This window comes from Pseudophryne corroboree, chromosome 3, assembly GCF_028390025.1.
Source record: "Pseudophryne corroboree isolate aPseCor3 chromosome 3, aPseCor3.hap2, whole genome shotgun sequence".
NCBI classification, from domain to species: Eukaryota; Metazoa; Chordata; class Amphibia; order Anura; family Myobatrachidae; genus Pseudophryne; species Pseudophryne corroboree.
In genome coordinates this window covers 787135671-787153238 of record NC_086446.1, presented here as the reverse complement: position 1 = coordinate 787153238, position 17568 = coordinate 787135671, and the positions used below count along the sequence as shown (strand labels likewise).

General features: G+C 46.5%; 1 protein-coding gene across 4 annotated transcripts in view; it reads left to right on the top strand.

The window, feature by feature from the left end:
* Positions 1–17568, top strand: part of ADD3 (adducin 3) — a 141655-nt gene that overhangs the window by 32884 nt on the left and 91203 nt on the right. For 3 of the 4 annotated variants that reach the window (XM_063962645.1, XM_063962641.1, XM_063962642.1), the window contains exon 2: positions 13027–13064. The exons of the other annotated variant lie outside the window; for it this stretch is intronic. The gene's annotated coding sequence lies outside the window, so the exon portion shown is untranslated. The remainder of the gene's footprint in view (positions 1–13026; positions 13065–17568) is intronic. 4 annotated transcript variants of the gene reach the window in all.

The window sequence follows — 17568 nt, the reverse complement described above, 5'->3', positions numbered from 1 at the left end:
ACTGCCTCTTCTACCGTCACAGCAAGGTGCTATATAGTGCCTCCTCACTCTGCCTCTTCTATCGTCACAGCAAGGTTATATATAGTGCCTCCTCACACTGCCTCCTCTACCCTCACAGCAAGGCGATATATAGTGCCTCCTCGCACTGCCTCTTCTATCGTCACAGCAAGGCGATATATAGTGCCTCCTCACACTGCCTCTTCTATCCTCACAGCAAGGCGATATATAGTGCCTCCTCACACTGCCTCTTCTATCCTCACAGCAGGGCGGTGTATAGTGCCTCCTCACACTGCCTCTTCTATCCTCACAGCAGGGCGGTGTATAGTGCCTCCTCACACTGCCTTTTCTATCCTCACAGCAGGAGCGGTGTATAGTGCCTCCTCACACTGCCTCTTCTACCCTCACAGCAAGCGATATATATTGCCTCCTCACAGCAGGGCACTATATAGTGCCTCCTCACAGCAAGGTGATATATAGTGCCTCCTCTATCCTCACAGCAAGGCGATATATAGTGCCTCCTCACACTGCCTCTTCTATCCTCACAGCAGGGCGGTGTATAGTGCCTCCTCACACTGCCTCTTCTATCCTCACAGCAGGGCGGTGTATAGTGCCTCTTCTAGCCTCACAGCAGGAGCGGTGTATAGTGCCTCCTCACACTGCCTCTTCTACTCTCACAGCAAGCAATATATATTGCCTACTCACAGCAAGGCGATATATAGTGCCTCCTCACACTGCCTCTTCTATCCTCACAGCAAGGAGATATATAGTGCCTCCTCACACTGCCTCTTCTATCCTCACAGCAGGGCGGTGTATAGTGCCTCCTCACACTGCCTCTTCTATCCTCACAGCAGGGCGTTGTATAGTGCCTCCTCACACTGCCTCTTCTAGCCTCACAGCAGGAGCGGTGTATAGTGCCTCCTCACACTGCCTCTTCTAGCCTCACAGCAGGAGCGGTGTATAGTGCCTCCTCACACTGCCTCTTCTACTCTCACAGCAAGCGATATATATTGCCTCCTCACAGCAGGGCACTATATAGTGCCTCCTCACACTGCCTCTTCTATCCTCACAGCAAGGAGATATATAGTGCCTCCTCACACTGCCTCTTCTATCCTCACAGCAGGGCGGTGTATAGTGCCTCCTCACACTGCCTCTTCTATCCTCACAGCAGGGCGTTGTATAGTGCCTCCTCACACTGCCTCTTCTAGCCTCACAGCAGGAGCGGTGTATAGTGCCTCCTCACACTGCCTCTTCTAGCCTTACAGCAGGAGCGGTGTATAGTGCCTCCTCACACTGCCTCTTCTACTCTCACAGCAAGCGATATATATTGCCTCCTCACAGCAGGGCACTATATAGTGCCTCCTCACACTGCCTCTTCTATCCTCACAGCAAGGCGATATATAGTACTGCCTCTACTATCCTCACAGCAGGGCGGTGTATAGTGCCTCCTCACACTGCCTCTTCTATCCTCACAGCAGGGCGGTGTATAGTGCCTCCTCACACTGCCTCTTCTATCCTCACAGCAAGCGATATATATTGCCTCCTCACCGCAGGGCGATATATAGTGCCTCTTCTACCCTCACAGCAGGGCGCTATATAGTGCCTCCTCACAGCAGGGCGATATATAGTGCCTCCTCACACTGCCTCTTCTACCCGCACAGCAAGGCGATATATAGTGCTTCCTCACCACTCACTTATGTAGTATATGAATGTATATGTATATAGCGGTGTGCCTCCGTGGACTAGTGTATGTAGTATATGAATGTATATGTATATAGCTGTGTGTCTCCGTGGACTAGTGTATGTAGTATATGAATTTATACTTATATAGCTGTGTGTCTCCGTGGACTAGTGTAAGTAGTATATGAATGTATATGTATATAGCTGTGTGCCTCCGTGGACTAGTGTATGTAGTATATGTATATAGCTGTGTGTCTCCGTGGACTAGTGTATGTAGTATATGAATGTATATGTATATAGCGGTGTGTCTCTGTGGACTAGTGTATGTAGTATATGAATGTATATAGCTGTGTGCCTCCGTGGACTAGTGTATGTAGTATATGAATGTATATGTATATAGCGGTGTGTCTCCGTGGACTAGTGTATGTAGTATATGAATGTATATGTATATAGCGGTGTGTCTCTGTGGACTAGTGTATGTAGTATATGAATGTATATAGCTGTGTGACTCCGTGGACTAGTGTATGTAGTATATGAATGTATATGTATATAGCGGTGTGTCTCTGTGGACTAGTGTATGTAGTATATGAATGTATATAGCTGTGTGCCTCCGTGGACTAGTGTATGTAGTATATGAATGTATATGTATATAGCGGTGTGTCTCCGTGGACTAGTGTATGTAGTATATGAATGTATATGTATATAGCGGTGTGCCTCCGTGGACTAGTGTATGTAGTATATGAATGTATATAGCTGTGTGTCTCCGTGGACTAGTGTATGTAGTATATGAATGTATATAGCTGTGTGTCTCCGTGGACTAGTGTATGTAGTATATGAATGTATATGTATATAGCTGTGTGTCTCCGTGGACTAGTGTATGTAGTATATGAATGTATATAGCTGTGTGCCTCCGTGGACTAGTGTATGTAGTATATGAATGTATATAGCGGTGTGCCTCCGTGGACTAGTGTATGTAGTATATGAATGTATATGTATATAGCTGTGTGTCTCCGTGGACTAGTGTATGTAGTATATGAATGTATATAGCTGTGTGTCTCCGTGGACTAGTGTATGTAGTATATGAATGTATATGTATATAGCTGTGTGTCTCCGTGGACTAGTGTATGTAGTATATGAATGTATATAGCTGTGTGCCTCCGTGGACTAGTGTATGTAGTATATGAATGTATATAGCTGTGTGTCTCCGTGGACTAGTGTATGTAGTATATGAATGTATATAGCGGTGTGCCTCCGTGGACTAGTGTATGTAGTATATGAATGTATATGTATATAGCTGTGTGCCTCCGTGGACTAGTGTATGTAGTATATGAATGTATATAGCGGTGTGCCTCCGTGGACTAGTGTATGTAGTATATGAATGTATATGTATATAGCTGTGTGTCTCCGTGGACTAGTGTATGTAGTATATGAATGTATATGTATATAGCTGTGTGCCTCCGTGGACTAGTGTATGTAGTATATGAATGTATATAGATGTCTCTCCGTGGACTAGTGTATGTAGTATATGAATGTATGTATATATATATATATATATAGCGGTGTGCCTCCGTGGACTAGTGTAAATGTGTGTAAACACTAATGTAAGCTGAGGATATCAGATCCGCAGGTCATTGCTCAGGGTCTGTGTCTGCATGGTCAGGGAATTCCTCTGCATATACATCAGTCATTGTAGCAGCACAGATAATGGATTTTGGGTGACTGTTCCTGCACACGGGTGATAACAGGAACGCTGCGTCTTTGGTATGTGGATTGTGTGCTCCGGTTTCCCCAGTCGCTGACCTTGCAGAGATTTGAAGTCTGCGCTGACTGCGGCCTAATGGCTTCTCCATCTCTTTCTGGAAATCGATTCACTTTTACCAGTAACTTTTTTTTTCCCGAGAGGTCTCGGTGTCTAGTAGTGAGCGGTCTCTGCATGCTGTAATAAGAACACATTACAGCGCTCCATAAAGTCTGGCTTCTCCTAGCCGCCCTGCAGTGCCCCCATTATAAGGGGCAGAATTTCCCATCATCGTCCTGCAGTCTTCGCTTTCTCTATACGTATTACTGATAAGTTGTGGTTGGGCAGGATGACGCTGTATACAGTATATTGCTGTCTCCGGCTATATATTACTAGTAAATGAGCCAGCCACTTAACCGCTGTGAGTGAGCTGCTTAGAGTTCTATATACATTTACTACACATGCTTATACTGGGAGAAACTGGCGCATTGGCAGCTGCAATGAATTGCTGTAATGATAGCAACTAATTGGATGTTTTCTAAAGCTGAACTAGAGTAAAGACACAATCTGATTGGCTGCGGTGGATTACAACACCTCTTCACAAATACCTGTGCACCAGCTTTCTTGCCTGCTCCTGTTGCCGGTGCATGCTGGGTAATGTCCTGGTGTGACACAGGAGACTGCGTTAAGGACTGAATATTGGTTTATCCTGCAGAAACGCTTCCTGCTCTGTGCAAACAATTAAATCCGTTGATGTACCAGGAAGGAATTGGGGAACTGTCCGCTCGGAGATACCTGCTCACAACCTCCAGGAAATGTACACATTTAAGGTTGCTGTTAGTAATGCAAGAGCAGCATTGTGCTCCCTAGACTGCTGGTAAGAGAACTTGGGTTTATGTCAATTTAAACCTAGACCTTGCAGCTGAAAGAGGTCCGTATCAGACACCAATATATGTCAGTGGTTGTGTATTACGGCTTACGGCCATTAGGTCGACCAGTTGACTTCTATATAGAGCAGACAGAGAGTGATTGACAGCGCGGCAGACTTGGTAGAAATGCAGAATGTGGATTGGTTGATGTATATACAGGGACAGAGCTAGTGATGTACGTGTACCTAAAATGACCTGACGGCGTCTCTGCTGTCTGTAATATAAATTGGGGGTTAATTATTCAGTTTGTTTTTATCAAATGGGTGGAAAGTCAGGGAACAGCTAAACAGTGGTTCATATTTGGATTCATCTTACTTTCTCTGACGTCCTAGTGGATGCTGGGAACTCCGTAAGGACCATGGGAATAGACTGGCTCCGCAAGAGACTGGGCACTCTAAAAGAAAGATTAGGTACTATCTGGTGTGCACTGGCTCCTCCCTCTATGCCCCTCCTCCAGACCTCAGTTAGAATCTGTGCCCAGCCAGAGCTGGGTGCTCCTAGTGGGCTCTCCTGAGCTTGCTAGAAAGAAAGTATTTGTTAAGTTTTTTATTTTCAGTGAGATCTGCTGGCAACAGACTCACTGCTACGTGGGACTGAGGGTAGAGAAGCAAACCTACCTGCTTGTGCTTCTTAGGCTACTGGACACCATTAGCTCCAGAGGGTTCGAACACAGGGCCTGACCTTGATCGTCCGTTCCCGGAGCCGTGCCGCCGTCCCCCTTGCAGAGCCAGAAGACAGAAGAGAAGCGATGAAATCGGCGGCAGAAGACTCCTGTCTTCATTAAGGTAGCGCACAGCACCGCAGCTGTGCGCCATTGCTCCCACAGCACACCACACACTCCGGTCACTGTAGGAGCTCCCCAGGCTCTCCCCTGCAGTATCCTGGTACACAAAGGGTGAAAAGAGAGGGGGGGGGCACATAAATTTAGGCGCAAAAATTGTATATACAGCAGCTACTGGGTAAACACTGAGTTGTAGTGTAATCCCTGGGTTATATAGCGCTGGGGTGTGTGCTGGCATACTCTCTCTCTGTCTCTCCAAAGGGCCTTGTGGGGGAACTGTCCTCAAATAAAGCATCCCCTGTGTGTGTGGTGTGTCGGTACGCGTGTGTCGACATGTCTGAGGTAAAAGGCTCCTCTAAGGAGGTGATAGAGCGGATATGTGTGTGAGAGGGTGTCTCCGTCGACAACGCCGACACCTGTTTGGATATGTGTAAGTGCTAAGGTGAATTTATTGCACAAATGGTTAGGGAACAGACAGGAAATCTACCCATGTCTGTCCCTATGTCACAGAGACCTTCAGAGTCTCTCTATGCTCACTATCCAAATAGCAAACACTGGTATCGACACAGAGTTTGGCTCCAGTGTCAACTACGATAATGCAAAGTTACAGCCAAGATGGCTAGAAAGTATTCAATATATGATTATTGAAATAAAAGATGATTTGCATATCACTGATGACTCATCTGTCCCTGACACGAGAGTACACATGTTTAAGGGGAAGAATGCTGAGGTAAATTTCCCTCCTCTCATGAGGAAAAAGAGCGGGAATCTCCAGACAAGAGACGGCAGCTTCCCACAAGAGAATTCTCAGGCTGTATCCTTTCCCCACTAGGGCCAGGATGTGTTGAGAATCTTCCCCTAGGGTGTCCTGTTTGTACAGACGGTAGCACTTGCTATTCTCAGGGATCCTGCAGATAGCATGCACATTCTAGTATACTACCCAGACCGGCGATTGTATCGGCATGGGTTTATAGCGCTGTGGCAGCGTGGACAGGTACCTTATCAGCAGAGATTGAGACCCTAGTAAATATATTAAAGATGCTGTCTTAAGTGATAGATATATAGTTATAAAGCATGCCCAAAGAGACATGAGTATACTGGGTCCTAGAGTCAAAGCTATGTCGATCTCTGCTTGACGTGTCCTGTAGAATATGCATTGGACAGATGATGCCGACTTAAGAGGCATATGGAAGGCTGAGGATTGTGTGGAGAAGGGTTCTCGGGCCTGGTCTCCACAGCTATAGCTGGTAATTCTGCTAGTTTGCCTTATATTCCTGCACAGCCTAAGAAAGCACGACATTATTAAATGCAGCCTTTCGAATAAAGAAACAAGAAAGTCTGAGGTGCGTCCTTTCTTGTCAGAGCCGGGATCAACACAGCTAGTTCCCAGGAACAGAAGTCCTCCCCGGCCCCTACAAAAATCCACCTATGCCGCTGGGGCTCCACAGGCGGAGCTAGGCCCGGTGGGGACACGACTCCGTAAGTTCAGCCACAAGTGGGTTCACTCCCTGTTAGGTCCCGGGGCAATAGATATTGTATACAAGCTGGACTGTGAGAAGATGCCCCCTCACCGACAGCCCTGCGGGCTTCCCCCCAAGAGAGGGAGCCAGTGTTAACTGCAATTCACAAATTGTATCTTTAACAGGTGGTGATCAAGGGTCCCCTCCTTCAACAAGAGGGTGTTATTATTCGACCATGTTGTAATCCCGAAACCAGACGGTTCGGTCAGACCCATATGGAATTAAAAATCCCTGAACATATACCTGAGAAGGTTCAAGTTCAAGATGGAATCGCTAAGAGCGGTCAGGGCAAGCCTAAAAAGAGGGAGATTTTATCGTGAATCGGGTCATAAGGGATGCATACCTTCATGTCCCCATTTATCCACCTCATTAGGCGTACCTCAGAATTGCGTTACGGGATTGTCATAACCAAGGTAATGGCGGATATGATTGTGCTCCTGCGGAAGCAAGGTGTCACTATTTTCACGTACTTGGGCGATCTCCTCATACAAGCGAGATCAAGAGAGCAGTTGCTGAACAGCGTATCCCTTTCTCTGGAAGTGTAACGGCAACACGGCTGGATTCTATATATTCCAAAGTCGCAGTTGGTTCCTACAGCTCATCTGCCTCTCCTAGGCACGATCCTAGACACAGACCAGAAAAGGAACACAAAAGAAAGACAATTTTTTCTCAGTATAAGCGCCCAATACAGGTTGAGTATCCCATATCCATATATTCCGAAATACGGAATATTCTGAAATACGGACTTTTTTGAGTGAGAGTGAGATAGTGAAACCTTTGTTTTTTGATGTCTCAATGTACACAAACTTTGTTTAATACACAAAGTTATTAAAAATATTGTATTAAATGACCTTCAGGCTGTGTTTATAAGGTGTATATGAAACATAATTGAATTGTGTGAATGTAGACACACTGCTTAATGCACAAAGTTATAAAAAATATTGGCTAAAATGACCTTCAGGCTGTGTGTATAAGGTGTATATGTAACATAAATGCATTCTGTGCTTAGATTTAGGTCCCATCACCATGATATCTCACTATGGTATGCAATTATTCCAAAATACGGAAAAATCCCATATCCAAAGTACCTCTGGTCCCAAGCATTTTGGATAAGGGAGACTCAACCTGTATAAACATCAAAATAAATATAACGTATACGTCCCTTGAGGGTATTCAGTATGGTGATCCTCAGTTGTTCAACGAATGTTCTCAGTTGATGTAATTAGTGTCCAGTCATTATTATATGGAAAAAAAACAAACATACAATGTGTACTATTGTTTTTTGTATGATATTAAATAAACAAAAAGTCCTTTATCCCATCAGAATGGCAGAAAGACGGTAGCACGAATAGGGGATCTATATAAAGTGCGTACCCCAACTCACACTAAGAAGAACGGATATGTGCACATAAAGGTTTTTTTTAAATTTCTTCACCCTTTCTGTGTATCCTTCACCATGAAGTATGCATAGACGAGCATACCTAAACTCACTTAAAAATGGAGACGAACCAAGTGTATAAAGGTATCTTTCACGTATATTTCTATATCAATAAAGGTGCGTACCACACTCACAAGATGAAGTGTGAAAATGTTCCTATCAAGGTATCTTTTGGATCCACAGCTGTTTCAGGCCTCAGGATACCAGTGCGTAGTTGGATAGTTATAAATCCAAAAGGAATAAGAAATGGTGCCAATCAATCCATTTAAAAAATAAATAAAAATGTTTTAATTAATACAAAATCCCATAGTTGGGAGAGAGACACATACATAGACAAGCACTCCTCAAAAGGAGAATCAAAAATAAAAATGGAATTTGCAGCAACAAGGAAATATTAAAAGTATTTTTTTAAAAATCCAATTTTTTGTATAAAGTGCACCAGGTGATAAAAATACCTTAAAGGCTGGTTTTTAGGAATTGCACAGTGCCCAAAGTTGTCGACGCGTTTCGGCTCAGCAGGAGCCTTCCTCAAGACATGTCTTGAGGAAGGCTCCTGCTGAGCCGAAACGCGTCGACTTGGATTTTTAAAAAAAAACTTTTAATATTTCCTTGTTGCTGCAAATTCCATTTCTTTTTTGATGCATTTCAAATACCCCAAAATCCCCTTGGTCTCACAGACCAGAAAAGAGTTTATCTCCCGATAGAGAGAGCTCAGGAGCTCATGACAGTGGTCAGGAATCTATTAAAACCAAAACAGGTGTCAGTGCATCACTGCACTCGAGTCCTGGGAAGGATGGTGGCATCATACGAGGCCATCCCCTTAGGCAGGTTCCATGCGAGGACCTTCCAATGGGACTTACTGGACAAGTGGTCCGGATCACCTCTTCAGATGCATCGGTTAATCACCCTATCCCCCAGGGCCAGGGTGTCTCTCCTGTGGTGGCTGCAGAGTGCTCACCTTCTCGAGGGCCGCAGATTCGGCATTCAGGACTGGATCCTGGTGACCACGGATGCAAGCCTCCGAGGGTGGGGGGCAGTTACACAGGGAAGAAATTTCCAAGGTCTGTGGTCAAGTCAACAGACTTGCCTTCACATCAATCCTGGAACTAAGGGCCATATACAACGCCCTAAGTCAAGCGGAGATCCTGCTTCGCGACCAACCGGTTCTGATCCAGTCAGACCGCAGGGGTTCATGTAAACCGCCAAGGCGGCACAAGGAGCAGGGTGGCAAGGGTAGAAGCCACCAGAATTCTTCGCTGGGCGGAGAATCAAGTAAGCGCACTGTCAGCAGTGTTCATTCCGGGAGTGGACAACTGGGAAGCAGACTTCCTCAGCAGGCATGACCTCCACCCGGGAAAGTGGGGACTTCATCAGGAAGTCTTCACGCAGTTTGCAAATTGATGGGAACTGCCTCAGGTGGACTAGATGGCGTCCCACCTCAATAAAAAGCTAAAAAAGGTTTTACGCCGGGTCAAGAGACCCTCAGGTGATAGCTGTGGTCGCACTAGTAACACTGTGGGTGTTCCAGTCGGTCTATGTATTCCCTCCTCTTCCTCTCATACCCAAGGGCTGAGAATTGTAATAAAAGGAGGAGTGAGAACAATATTCTTTGCTCCGAATTGGCCAAGAAGGACTCGGTACCCGGAGCTGCAAGAAATGCTCTCAGAGGACTCAGGGCTTCTGCCTCTCAGACAGGACATGTTGCAACAGGGGCCCTGTCTGTTCCAAGACTTACCGCGGCTGCATTTGACGGCATGGCGGTTGAACGCCGGATCCTAGCGGAAAAGGGCATTCCGGATGCAGTTATTCCTAAGCTGATAAAGGCTAGGAAAGACGTGACAGCAAGACTTTTTCACTGTATATAGCGAAAATAGGTTGCTTGGTGTGAGGCCGGGAAGGCCCTACAGAGGAATTCCAGCGGGGTCGATTCCTGCACTTCCTACAGTCAGGAGTGACTATGGGCCTAAAATTAGGATCCATAAAGGTCAAGATTTCGGCCCTATCCATTTTCTCTCAAAAAGAACTGGCTTCACTGCCTGAAGTTCAGACGTTGTTCCGGGGGTGCTGCATATTCAGCCTCCTTTTGTGCCACCGGTGGCACCTTGGGATCTTAACGTTGTGTTGGATTTCTTGAAATCCCACTGGTTTGAGCCACTTAAGACAGTGGAGCTAAAATATCTCACGTGAAAAGTGGTCATGCTTTTGGCCTTAGCTTCGGCTAGGCGTGTGTCAGATTTGGCGGTTTTGTCATGTAAAAGCCCTTATCTGATCTTCCATATGGACAGGGCAGAATTGAGGACTCGTCCCCAATTTCTCCCTAGGGTGGTATCGTTTCATTTGAACCAGCCTATTGTGGTGCCTGCGGCTACTAGGGACTTGGAGGATTCCAAGTTGCTGGACGTAGTCCGGGCTTTGAAAATTTATGTTTCCAGAACGGCGGGAGTCAGAAAGTCTGACTCGCTGTTTATTCTGTATGCAGCCAAAAAGGTTGGCGCTCCTGCTTCGAAGCAGACTATTGCTCGCTGGATCTATAGCACGATTCAGCTGGTTCACTCTGCGGCTGGATTGCCGCATCCAAAATCGGTGAAAGCCCATTCCACAAGGAAGGTGGGCTCTTCTTGGGCGGCTGCCCGAGGGGTCTCGGCTTTACAGCTTTGCCGAGCTGCTACTTGGTCGGGGTCAAACAAGTTTGCTAAGTTCTACAAGTTTGATACCCTGGCTGGGGAGGACCTTGAGTTTGCTCATGCGGTGCTGCAGAGTCATCCGCACTCTCCCGCCCGTTTGGGAGCTTTGGTATAATCCCCATGGTCCTTACGGAGTTCCCAGCATCCACTAGGACGTCAGAGAAAATAAGAATTTACTCACCAGTAATTCTATTTCTCGTAGTCCGTAGTGGATGCTGGGCGCCCGTCCCAAGTGCGGACTCTCTGCAATACATGTATGTAGTTATTGCTTAACTAAAGGTTTATTGTTATGAGCCATCCGTTAAATGAGGCTCAGTTGTTGTTCATACTGTTAACTGGGTATGGTTATCACAAGTTGTACAGTGTGATTGGTGTGGCTGGTATGAGTCTTACCCTGGATTCCAAATCCTTTCCTTGTTGTGTCAGCTCTTCCGGGCACAGTTTCCGTAACTGAGGTCTGGAGGAGGGGCATAGAGGGAGGAGCCAGTGCACACCAGATAGTACCTAATCTTTCTTTTAGAGTGCCCAGTCTCCTGCGGAGCCCGTCTATTCCCATGGTCCTTACGGAGTTCCCAGCATCCACTACGGACTACGAGAAATAGAATTACCGGTGAGTAAATTCTTACTTTTGAGGTTCGGAAGGTTATTTCTCTCCAGTATCTGCATAAAGTGGTGTATGGATTTCACCTACTGACCTGTGCAGTAATAACCGTGTTCGTTTGCTCTTAGATCAGTTTTGTATTGGGTGACGGGGTCACCAGTGTGTGAGATACTCCCTGCCTTAGATCCTGGTGGCGGTGTTTTCCCAGCAGCCTGCATTGTTTCTGCGATTTCAGCTAATCTGTAAAGCTACGTGTAAGTCACTGTTAATGATATGGGCAAATTAGTGGAGATCTGCCCACGCTGAGATTTTAGGATTAATATTTACTAAGCCTGTAATTTGCCAAAACTTGTTCTGAGTTGTTGGGAGAAACTGCTGATAAAGAGAGAGAGGCGCCTTTGTCGGCTGAACCCCTGGCAAATTCTGTGTTTTGGGGGGGTTTTCTGTTGTGGAAATATTTGTAATTATCGGCGTAGAAACCGCGTTTCGCTTCGCTTTGCTCTGTTTTTACCGCACTCTCTTCTACCAGCCATCTACAGTTTGTCTCCTGGCAGGTCGTTATTCGCTGTAAAGCCACCCACTGCCAATACAGTAAATGTTTTTGCATTTTGGGCGAAATGCTCATTATTTAATGTTTGGACCAATGAATTTCGGACATGGCCCTTCTCAAAGCACCCATAGCCACCTGTACGTTACTGGTCTGTGTGCATGTGTCCGTGTCAGTACGAGCCCTTATGGGCCCTACACACTGGCAGATAATACTGAAAGATATGGACGATCTCGTTCATTAATGAACGAGATACCGTTCATATCTGTCAGTGTGGAGGCAGCAACGATGAACGATACGCGGCCCCGCGCTCGTTCATCGCTGGTGCCCCGTCGGCTGTGCATGCAGGCCAATATGGACGATCTCGTCCATATTTGCTTGCACTTCAATGGAGCCGTGTGACGGGGGGAGTGAAGAAACGTCGGGCAGCACGGCGGCGGATCTATCAGTGTGTAGGGCCCATTACACTCTAGTATGAGATCCATCAGTGGTTCCCAAACATCTTGTTGAATTGCGGCACCTTAGAGTATCAGCATTATTTCACGGCACCCCTAGGCCAGAAGTTTCCAATTAAGAAATTCAGCAAAAAATCATTAAATTATTTCAATTGTGCTTCTGTGTCGTCATAAGGGCCAGTTATGTCAGGCATGTCCAAACTGCGGCCCTCCAGTTGTTGTGAAACTAGATATCCCAGCATGCCCTGACACAGTTTTGCTGTCGGAGAATGCTGAAGCTGTGTCAGGGCATGCTGGGATTTGTAGTTTCCCAACAGCTGGAGGGCCGCAGTTTGGACATGCCTGAGTTATGTGGCGGAGGACAGGTTTGTGCGTCTGTGTACAAGTATTTTACGATTGACAGCCACAAGCCCTGATTTTGCCTATAACATGGACCATAAATAATTGGATTCAGACCTGGACCGCCATCTTGTGGAACCCTGCTTGGGACACTATTGCATTAAGTGGTCGACAACTAGACAAGTTTTCTGGGTTCCCTCTGTTATTCCATCAATCTGTACAGTTACGTACTGTTTATGCTTTCCTGAAGACCTGTTACTGATTGATACAATGTAGAGAAGCAAAACTGATCTCATTATTGATTTGTTTTTCTTTAGGTGAAGAGCTGAACATTTTCTCCTTGGAATATATTTGGGTAAGTGTCACTACTCTCTATTGAGAATTAAAAATAAACTAAAAAAAACTCAACATGTATATGATAAGGGCTCACCTGCTCATAAGTTTTTTTTGTTTGTTTTAGTTTGGTCTATTAGTTGGAGGCGGGGGGGGGAGGGGGGTGGTCGGCGATTATTCGTCCTCATTTACAATTCTCCTGGCGTGTTTCAGATCCACGTGAAGGCATTTCAGCCAGAACGGTTACTTATATCAGAATGCAGAGGCGCCCGTATTTAATGCGTTCCACATGTTTGGAAAAGGAATAGCGATAGCATGAAAAAATCTGCATGTGAGCCTCGTGCCTCAGTGATGTCACTGGTTCCTAGTGAACGGATAGGCTGCACGCTCATGAATATTAGCCCCTCCCACAATATAGGTGAACCCCCCAAGTATTGGATTTTTATTACTATGGAACAGATCTGCTTTCCTCCAGCGAGTGTTTTCTCTCTATGTTCCGAGACCTTCCCAACGTGTAACGTTATATGTATTCTGTGTGCTTTAGTGCTGTCTGACTTTTATATACATTATAATGCTCTATAGGGAACTTTATATATTTTCACAGTTACAATTCCCGCTCTTCAACAGGTAGATGGGCGCCACTCGGGTTCCTCTGATGGGTCCTGCTTGCAGCAACTTTGCTGTTTAGCCGGGCGCAACTCGGGTTCCTCTGATGGGTCCTGCTTGCAGCAACTTTGCTGTTTAGCCGGGTGCCATTCGTGTTCCTCTGATGGGTCCTGCTTGCAGCAACTTTGATGTTTAGCCGGGCGCCACTCGGGTTCCTCTGATGGGTCCTGCTTGCAGCAACTTTGATGTTTAGCCGGGCGCCACTCTGGTTCCTCTGATGGGTCCTGCTTGCAGCAACTTTGCTGTTTAGCCGGGCGCCATTCTGGTTCCTCTGATGGGTCCTCCTTGCAGCAACTTTGCTGTTTAACCGGGCGCCACCCGGGTTCCTCTGATGGGTCCTGCTTGCAGCAACTTTGCTGTTTAGCCGGGCGCCACCCGGGTTCCTCTGATGGGTCCTGCTTGCAGCAACTTTGCTGTTTAGCCGGGCGCCACTCGGGTTCCTCTGATGGGTCCTGCTTGCAGCAACTTTGCTGTTTATCCGGGCGCCACTCTGGTTCCTCTGATGGGTCCTGCTTGCAGCAACTTTAATGTTTAGCCGGGCGCCACTCTGGTTCCTCTGATGGGTCCTGCTTGCAGCAACTTTGCTGTTTAACCGGGCGCCACCCGGGTTCCTCTGATGGGTCCTGCTTGCAGCAACTTTGCTGTTTAACCGGGCGCCACCCGGGTTCCTCTGATGGGTCCTGCTTGCAGCAACTTTGCTGTTTAGCCGGGCGCCACTCGGGTTCCTCTGATGGGTCCTGCTTGCAGCAACTTTGCTGTTTAGCCGGGCGCCACTCGGGTTCCTCTGATGGGTCCTGCTTGCAGCAACTTTAATGTTTAGCCCCCGATTTTCTATAAAAACATGATTTCATTTGTACGGATTTTTATGCACAAAACTGCATTGAGAACAACAGACAGTATACCGATGTCTGCCATTCTGATACTGTATTGGGAGAGTTTCTTTTTGGGGAGCGGACTGGTGGGAACGTCACTGAGTAAGGGTCTCCTCATTGGGTGGTGGCACGGTTCTCTCGTAGCTATCTTGCAAGGGTGTGGGGTTCTCCTGTAAGGTGTGTTCCTCCGCAGGCTTTGGCTGCGGCACAGAGACCGCAGATTTCCATCTGCTGCTTCCTGTTACTATTTGTGTGTTTGTAGTCTTCTAGTGACCGCGTTGCCATCTTACTCTGTGTGCATGTGTGTGTACACAGAGATCAGAATATGATTAAAGGGCTCGGCCGTCACATTACACTTAAAAGCTTTTTCATTAACTTGATACTGATCAGTCGTACGTGCATTTCATCAGATCATTTGAGCCCTGCACTGGCGTAGATCTGAAGAAGTACAGTAAAGATTTCGCGAAAATGCCCAGTCATGTCATCCGCATTTATATCTTGTTCCCAGGGAATGTTTTGTAGCACCACATGTTTTTTTGTTTGTTTTACTATTCCTTTAATCCCTTGAATGAGTGAACGATCCCTGTTGCTGGGATATTTAATACTCGTGGAGTCGACCCCACACAGTGAGTTATTTTATTTTTTACCCATTGCGTGGGGGGGAGCAATTGATCTGTTGATCAATATGTCACTGTGAAGACCTGGTGTTCAGGTCTGGAGACCCTGTCTCCAAACAAAAAACGTGAACATAATAAAGATAAATAAAGGTAAAACAAATTTGAGAAGGACGACAAAAAATGGCGCAGGGGCTGCGTAACAAAATTTGCTAGGAAAGTCTTGAAAAGGGGAAAGTGCCCATCTTAGAGGAGAGACAAAAATAATAACTGAAGTATTAATCGAGCCCATGATGGTGGAATTCATAAAAATAAATAGGATTTCTTGTGGTAGGGACACATTGTGGAATAGTTTAATAGATTGCCAACGCTTGTTTGGGACGGTTTCAGCCAGTGAGGGGTTAATGCTTCCGCCTGATGTTTTACAGCTGAAGAATGAGGCTGGTCCTGGAGCATGGCGTGGTTCATCATCCCTCAGCCTGCCTGCCCCAGGACAGTGAACATACATTCCACCTCATTTGTGGTTTCATGGATGGATCTCATGTCAGCGGAATCACTGTAAAACGCTGTTATTATTATACTGTATGGAGGGTAGTGAGCGGAGACCATGGATAATTGTGTTTGTGTACCAGGTACTTTATCCACAGTGACTACAGCGCATCCATAAACTAGGACGTGCCTCAGTGATGTCACTGGCTCCTAGTGACTGGATAGGCTGCCCTCTCAGTGATGTCACTGGCTCCTAGTGATTGGATAGGCTACACTCTCAGTGATGTCACTGGTTCCTAGTGATTGGATAGGCTGCACTCTCACTAGTGTCACTGGTTCCTAGTGACTGGATAGGCTGCACTCTCAGTAGTGTCACTGGTTCCTAGTGATTGGATAGGCTACACTCTCAGTGATGTCACTGGTTCCTAGTGATTGGATAGGCTGCACTCTCAGTGATGTCACTGGTTCCTAGTGATTGGATAGGCTGCACTCTCAGTGATGTCACTGGCTACTAGTGAACGGATAGGATGCACTCTTAGTGATGTCACTGGCTGCTAGTGACTGGATAGGTTGAAAACTCGTTGATGTCACTGGCTGCTAGTGAATGCATAGGATTTACTCTTAGTGATGTTCTTAGTGACTGGATAGGCTGCATACTCGGGGATGTCACTGGCTCCTAGTGACTGGATAGGCTGCACTCTCAGTGATGTCGCTGGTTCCTAGTGACTGGATAGGCTGCACTCTCAGTGATGTCGCTGGTTCCTAGTGACTGGATAGGCTGCACTCTCAGTGATGTCACTGGTTCCTAGTGACTGGATAGGCTGCACTCTCAGTGATGTCACTGGTTCCTAGTGACTGGATAGGCTGCACTCTCAGTGATGTCACTGGTTCCTAGTGACTGGATAGGCTGCATTCTCAGTGATGTCGCTGGTTCCTAGTGACTCGATAGGCTGTACTCTCAGTAGTGTCACTGGTTCCTAGTGACTGGATAGGCTGTACTCTCAGTAGTGTCACTGGTTGCTGGTGACTGGATAGGCTGCAAACTCGTTGATATCACTGGCTGCTAGTGACTGTATAGGCTGTACTCTCAGTGATGTCACTGGTTCCTAGTGACTGGATAGGCTGCACTCTCAGTGATGTCACTGGTTCCTAGTGACTGGATAGGCTGCACTCTCAGTGATGTTGCTGGTTTCTTATTGTGCATTGTTACATTGTTTTGGGAGTTCAGCTGCAATATAACCATATTCAACATGTGATTGTCCTGTAAACGTTTTGTGCAGCGGTCTCGTCCTCTGCCAGCAATCTCATCTTACCCAATAGCTGGAGGAGCTCTCTGGGGATCTGCAGAATATACTGTTCCTGCTATGGCTGGCTGAGGAGGGCTAACTAATAATCACTGCTCGCAGTCTTGCCTGGGACGCGTATGTCCCCAATCCATGGGCTGCATCGCTAAATAGTTTATTTTCTGGGCTTTACTGTTTGTTTGATCTAGATTTGATGTAATGATCCAGCCTGGTGCGCTGGTGTTGTGTGATTGTTTGTGCTGTAAATGTTGTGAGTCACTGAATGCTAATCTCACCCCGTATACAGTGTGTGGTGAGCGGAGGCTCTGCATTACCACAGTGTGATGGAGGAGTGCTAGGTAGTGATTTGCAGCCATCTACTCCTATTAAAGTCTCATTTTCCTTATCGGAGCTGATAGGAATCTTTGTGTAAAGGTCGCTGATAGTGGAGTCAGAGCATGCTAGCACACTGATACACACGGATCAATCTCCCTGGATTATAGGCCTATAACCGTGTACGTCCCACCTTCATATTCTCTAGTGCAAACACATGCGAGCAGGGCCTTCCTACCTCTATGTCTGTCTGTTATTACCCAGTTTTG